Below are 7,571 nucleotides of genomic sequence, written 5' to 3'. Positions count from 1 at the left end.
AGGGAGAACATGCAGCTGTCTGCCTGGAGAGTAGGGAACAGTTAACAAGGCAAACAAGGCTTGCCCTGCCTTTCCCTGGGATGCAGAGAATAAATCCTGCAGGCTATCCCAGGGCAGATGGCTCTTCCTGGATAACAGCAAGTGCCACAGTCTGTCCAACCACAAAACAGCTCCAAGGAGCACACTGGGGTCTTCCTTGCACGCAGAGCACCTCTCTCCAGGTCCTTCCCCATCCTGCAAGAGAAACACCACCCTAAAGAGGCCACTGAAATGGAAGAAGAACTGCACTTACGGTCCCAGGCAGAGTGAGCTATGCTGGGGTTCACAGCTGCAGGAGAAAAAAGAGCTGGCATCACCCTTTGGGCTATGCAAAATCCCTGGGCACAAAGCCGAGGTTGTTTCTTGGACCCTCATTGATCGGGCCTTGCTTGAGGAGTCTCTCCTTGAAAATTGACAGGAGAGGCTGCTTCTGCCTGGCCTCTGGAAACTGAGGGATCAAACTCTGTTGGGGCCCTCCCCCCTGCCGTGGGGTCCTGGGAGAGGGGCCCTGGGGGGAGGCATGGGGTTTCCCCACCCCTGGTCAGCCTCATTCCCCATTGGTTGTTTTGTGTTCCCCTGCACGGGCAAGGACCCTCGGGTCCCGTGATTGCCTCAGTTCCTCGGCAGATCCTCAGCCATGGAGAAATAAACATCTCTGAAACATCTGTCAAGAATCTGTCCATATATATTTCTTTTCCATGGGCCTCGTTGTTTGATACACATGTTGCAGTGTATCCACACTGTAACAAAACTCTTCTCTGCAGAGGGAGAACTCATCCCTGTCCCTCTTCCCTGGGCTCAGAGGAGAACAAAGAGCATTCCAGCAGAGGGGAGCAGGTCTGTGCAGCCTCCTTCAGGCTGTACATCCCATTAAGCTGTGCTGTGACATCCTTACCACCACCCTCAGGGCTGGCTTTCCTAAGAGAGGGCTGCTACCAGCATCTTCTCCCTCCAGAGAAATATCCCACCCAGTCCCACACAGAGGCCCAGGGACAACAGAGCCAATACTCATGGATAGCGTTGACTGACTCCACCTTCAGCATGGGGTTTCTCAGGCAGGGGTTCCACCTCTGCACCAGGCTCTGCTTGTCAGCCATTGCCCTGTCCAGGCTCTCCTCCTGGTACTTGGGCGCAAGGAATTCTGACCAGTGGTAGTCACTGACACTGCCTTCACTGTGGGAAGGGCAATTGTGGCGTGAGGGCAAGGACAAACATGGGAGGATTCAAGTACCACTAGAAGATGGTGCCAAAGTACTTGATGAGCTATTTTTGGAGCCTAGCCACAGGGGAGGGAGAGTTTCAGTGACAAGTTAAGCAAACAGTGCCCAGCAAAGGCCCCTGCCAGCCCCAGGAGTCCCTCTCAATGCTGCCAGTTACCAAACACTGCAGTTCACTACACCACACATTGATTTTCTGAAGACATCTGATAGAAAACAAAATGTATTTTCAGGACACTTTTTACTGCTCACCCTTTCCTGTGTCATTTAGGGTGACTACGGGGGTTCTTCCATCCCAGCATCTTGGGAATGAGAATAAATGGCTGTGTGATATCCTGGCACCCAAGATGGGGCTCAGGCAGTGCCTAACACTCACCTGAAGGCAGTGATCATTGTCTCTTTGTGGTAAGGACCAATATCAGTGTGATTCCTGTAGGTCTCCTCCACCTGAAAGGGTTAAAAAGGGGTGTTCATCATGTCCAGAAGTGAGGAAAAGGGAAAGGCTAAAGACAGAGGCCCTTTAAGGAAAACCAGGGCACATACCTGGCATCCCTGGGTGCTGGAATCTGCAGAGCCAAAGAAAGGAAGAAGGAGAGTTGAGAGCCCCAGCACAGCCCAGGGCTGCCCATCACAGCCTGCTCTGACTCAGCTTCCCTGGGAGAAGTGAATCCCCAAGTCTGAGGGAAGAGGCAAGACCAGCCACAGCTTCAGCCTCCTTCAGACACCCTTCTGCCTCAGTTCCCGGCCCTGACTCATCCAACGATCCTGGGACATGCCCTGGCAGCTCCTATGGCACAGGGAGATGCTGTGGCACTGGGCTGGAGCTGGGATGTCAAGATCCAGCTCCAAGGAAGGTCCCTGCTCCCAGCCAGTGTGTCACAGTGAGCAGGGAAAGCTCCAAGGAATCTTACATGACATATCCCCATGGCCATGGAACAAGAGAAAAATTCCTTGCTTGCAGAAGGAGGTAGGCAAGAAACCTCTTACCATGCTCTTCACCTTCTTGGCCAGCACACTGAACTCTGGAGAGCTGGAGTTCTCATAGGCATCCAGGAATTCCCAGTTCAGAACCCGCAAGAGGCCACTGAAAACCTTCTGGACAGGTGTGTACCTGTCTGGAAGGGAACAGTTCAGGGTCAGGAAGTGTAACGCTAGGGAGCAGCGAGGAGTCCCCAGGCAGGTGCAAAAGAGGAACTTTATTTACAAAAACCTGGCCTTTTTATGCTGTTAGTTGGTTGTTAGTTTACACAGTTTTAAGGCACAACAAACCAAATTTAACCAACCACCATACACCATGGTGCGGGCACAAGACATTCACGCAGCATGCCTCACTACCTCTATTCTAGCTGAGTCATTCTCCCACAGTCCTCTTCTACTTACACTAAGTAACAGGCCAGAGCCATGATTTTACCAGGCCTTCCCTTTACAAAACTTTACCTATTGGTGACACTTCCCCCTTCTTTGTTTTTTAAGTGTTGCACAGCTAAAACTGTCTGTGCCAGTATGGCCATTATCTTATTAAGACTGTTATTGATCATTTGTTGCACACAAGATAAAATACATGGGATACATACCATAATCATTAAGAACACACCAAGGATAACTATGCCATACATTGCTAAGCGTTTTAACCATGCCCCAAAGCCAAAGTCAAGGTAGTCGAGCCATGAAGACACCCCCCACCAATCACCCTCATTATGTTGCTGTAACTGTTTAATGAGCTGCTTCAGATTACTGATACTGTTATGGATAGACTCTGAATGATCACTTAAGTTCATGCATCACATGCTCAAAATCTTCGGATCCATGGCCTTGAACTAACAGCAAGAAGTCAATGACCGCCCTGTTTTGCAGTGTTGCATGTCACACCGATTTAATGTCCATTAGCATAGCTGAAAGAGTGGCACTAGTGGCGTTAGCTTCCTTTGCGAGCCAGCAGCCAAGCTTGCTTAAAGAAGCCAAAGCATGAGCAGTACCAATTGCTGGTACTAAACTGGCAGAGATGCGCTCTGCGGTGTTCCAGAGAGTTACCATCAGATCGCACTTCTCGTTAAGAACCTGCGTGCTGCGCCTAACGCAACGCTGTGCTGCAACAATTAGAGCAGTCTGATTTGGATGAAACAAGGTTAGTTGGCCAATGGTGCAAGGTTCACCAACAGCTTTGCCTGATATACCTTTTCAGATGCTTTCCCCACATATTAAGAACAAGTCTGGGAGGACAGCAACAGCGCTGATGCTGGATGTCAGTTGACTTTCCACGGTCCGATTACACCACAAGGAAGCATTGCTGAAAATACCTTTAGGAGAGACATCAAAGTTAACACTGTTCATATAAACACCGAACGTACCATCAGTGTAAAAGCACAGCAAAGCACGCAAAGTCCCTAGCATGTCTAGTTCTTGTGGCTGTGAGGGCAAAGCTGGAAAGTCATGCATCCTTCTCAGATCTTTATACCATGTCTCATCCTGTCCTGTGGTCTTCCACCAGGGGGTCCTGGCACCACCACAGAGGCTGCAATATACCTGGGGCCATGCAGTTTTGCTGCATGCTTTCATTGTACAGCTTACCAAAGCATTTCTTGTCAATGGGTACCCCTACCAAGCACGTGCGAAAAGGATCACTAGCAGTTGTCATAGAGGTGCACATAGTATCAGTGTGCATAGAATTTGCAAGGGTGATCCATACGTTTGCGCTGTCCAGTGTAGGGAGTGAGACACTTGCAGTGCCTTCACTGATCAGGATGATGCAACAAATGGTTGCACACACCATGTAGGAACCTATTTCACGTGGTGACCTGTGGAGACACAAGCATAACCCCTTCCCCATGTTAACAAGTCTAAAGGTCCTGCCCACTGCCCTGTTACTGAGTCCTTTACCATCACCTGAGGCCTGGGTGAGCCTTTGTATCAAAAGAATATTGCCTTTCGCATGCTGTTTGGCCAGTTTCATCTCGATTCAGGAAATTGAGAACATACAGGGTTTTTGCTAACCTATCGTGGGCACTCCAACTCCCCCTTCTTTTGTTTCTGAAGCATAGTTTTCAGTGTTCTGTGGGCACGTTCAACAATTGCCTGGCCAGTGGGAGAGTGAGGGATACCTGTGCTGTGGGAGATATCCCATTGCTGTAAGAACTGGTGAGTCTGCTCAGAAGCATAAGCAGGGCCATTGTCAGTCTTTATAGTGTCTGGGAGGCCCAAAGTAGCAAAGCATGGGTAGTGGTTTGGTCCAAAATACTCACTACTGTTTACCTTCTGTGAGATAAGAATTAGGAGAAAAGCAAGGCAGGCACAAAACATGAAAGAATGTAAAGAAGTTTATGAATAGACCTAAAAGAAGGGAAAAAAAATAAAATCATACCACACCTTCAGAACACTTCTCCTCCCCCCACCTTTCTCCCTTCTCCCACTGACAATGTAAAAAGACAACCCTTGAGATGTTCAGTCTGTTTACCACTTCCATAATAACCTTGTTCAGTTCATTTAGGAACTGCTCATTTGCTCATGCTATGGAGACATTATCACAATGAGATAGCCGCCCGGGTTGGTTCTCTGCTCGCTTCAGTATCACGAGACAGCCGCCTGGGCTGGTTCTCCACTCGCACCATGTGAGAGTCCCCTCCCACGACTTGCAGCTTTTCCCACAACTGCTTTCGAGGGTCCAATCTTGAGCTAACGGGGTACAATTTTAAGGTTGAGCTGTTCAGAAACAAAAGTTCTCTTCACCCATCTCTGGGAGCATTTTATCTCTAAGAACAGAGGCCCTCCCCTTCCCTGGGAGGAAAAGGGTCCTCATCATCTTCATCTCTAGGACTATCTCTGGGAGTATTTGTAGGAACAGATGTCTTCTCCTTCCAACTGGAGCAAGAGTCCTCATCGCTTCCATCTCTCCCTGTTCAAACTTCTCATCAAATTACAGCTGCTTCAGCATTTGCTTATTCCAGCACAAGTTGAACGTTCCACCCCCCATGCTTTCATGAAATTACAATGGGTACTCTGATATATCATAGTCCATCACCACCATAACTTTACAACAGAATTTCAGCTTTAAGCATCTCCTCTTTCTCCTCCCTCAGGCTTTCAACTCTTCACAGCACTAAAAGGGTTAATCTCACCTGGATCTTGCAGCTGGAATTTCGCTTATCGCTGTTGGTCACATGATCTTTGCTGGGCAGCTGGGCAGCTTCAGCTGAATTCTTCAGCCGCACTGGAGAGGGGGGCCGCGCCATCTGCACGTAGCAGGGCTGTGGGGGGCCACGGGTGGAACAGGGCCGCATGGCTCCAGGCCCAAGCAGGGCCCAGCCTGGGCCCTGCAGGCCCCGTACGGGCCCTGCAGCTACCTGTCCCAGCACCGGAAATGAGACAGAGCTCCCCCGGGCTTTGTCCATTCTTAAATGTGGACCACAGAGGCGGTCAAAATTCTAAGTGGCTTAAAAAATTGTCCATATTCAAACTAGCCAGCTGATGGGTTCTGTCAGGCCATAGAGGAAGCTGTAAGCACCTCTTTGCAAGAAAATCACTTCCGCGACTATGCTTGTTAACCCATGACAGCATGTCAGCCAGTGTCGAGTAACATCACAAGCCTTTTCTCCTGTGTGGGCAGTTGCCATCAAAAAAACATGAGAAAGTGTCAACAGTTACATGAACATACTTCAAACGACCAAATTCTGGAACATGAGTAACATCAGTTTGCCAGACAGAATTAGCAGTTTAGGCCTCGAGGATCTGCCAAAGGAGCAGGAACAATTCCATGGCAAGAGGGGCAGGAAAGCAGAATGTCTCGAGCTTGTGAGGCAGTCAATTGGAATTGCTTTTGTAAAGAGCGTGCATTCTGATGAAAGAAGTCATCAGACAGCTTAGCCTGAGCAAACTTACTAGGCACAACATTTGGCATGACAGTAAGATCAGCACAAGTATTACCAGGTAAACCTGTATGAGGATGGACATGAAGCACATCATGTGTTGCTGCCTGCTCCGAGCTTCCCTTTCCCCTCTCCAAGACAAGGCAGGACTTGCCTCTGCTATGTGCTCTGAACTCCTTTGTTCCAAGCGCAGGCAAAACCAAATGTAACTCAAACTCTTTAGCAGTGTCTGATTGGCCGGTCACCCCAGGTCCGCCCCCAGTTCTCCCCTTTCCCCTTTTCCGAGTAAAAGAAGGACCTGAGAGGGGACCCGCCCTTTTGGCTTTGCATTCCTTCTGCGAACATCTGTGTGTCTCTGTCTCTTATTGAAAGCCGAACTACAGCTTAAGCTAAGACCTATATTTCTCCCTCTTTGCTTCTGCTAGTGGTATTAGCTTTGCAGCTACTATTTGCCCCTTTTAGAGCCACTGAAATGCTAGATTGCCCGTGCTACCTCTTTAGGCTGCCCGAGGCTTTCTAAGGCATTGAACTACGAGCGCTAGCCAGTAAAAAGCTGTGAGTATTTCACATTTGGCGCCCAGCGTGCTATCTCTGAACTCTGGTTCTGAGAGACTTTCAGGGTGTCACAGCAGCTGAGTGTCTGCTGGAGTTAGCTCTGCACGTCCTGCCATGCCAGCTCTTTGTAGTGAGCTGTTAGTTTTTGCATAACAGCAAGCCCAGAGTCTCAGCCTGTACCCTCCCCCACACCACATGGCAAGGGAACAGCTGGAAAGTGGAAGACCCAATTTGCTTTTTTTTTTTTTTCTCTGGACCTGCTTTCATGTGGTAAATCCAGAATTCTGGTGAGTATTTCCCTGCTGATTTAGAGGCTCCTGTCTTAAGCTGGTTCCGGTGCAAATTTTGTCTTTTTTTTTCCCCTCTTTTTCGCGATTTGGGGCTGAGGTTTGTCATGAGATCTGAGGTTTCTGCACACCATAGAGAAATATACTACCAAGTTCAAAGCTACCTTTCTTGTACTGGGCATAAATACCCTAAAAATCTAGTTCAATCTTTTGTACAATGGCTTTTCCAGTACTTTCCTAATCTGACCTCCGAGGATATGAGCTCTTCTGAATTTTGGGATAAGGTGGGGAGAAAACTCTCCTCTCTCAGAGGATCAGGAGATGAAACAGTTTCAAAATTTTTTCCTCTCCTGTTACTAAGTTATACTTTGCCGGAGAAAAAAACAGTACATGAAAAGCCACTGCAAAAACCCTCTTTTAATTCCCTTACACACTCTTCCAGCCCCTGTGTCCCTGACCCCTCTTCCCCTACGCTGGAAAACACACCTAGAGCAGACTGCTTTTTAGCACAGGAGAGCTATCGTCCTCCTGGCTCACCTGTGTTTCCTCAGCACCCTGCCTTGGACAGGAATCCGGAGCCCGTCCCAGGACCTTTCCAAAACCTCTTCTCCACT

This window comes from Corvus hawaiiensis, chromosome 10 (assembly GCF_020740725.1).
Source record: "Corvus hawaiiensis isolate bCorHaw1 chromosome 10, bCorHaw1.pri.cur, whole genome shotgun sequence".
Lineage (NCBI taxonomy): Eukaryota > Metazoa > Chordata > Aves > Passeriformes > Corvidae > Corvus > Corvus hawaiiensis.
This window is presented reverse-complemented; position numbering follows the sequence as displayed.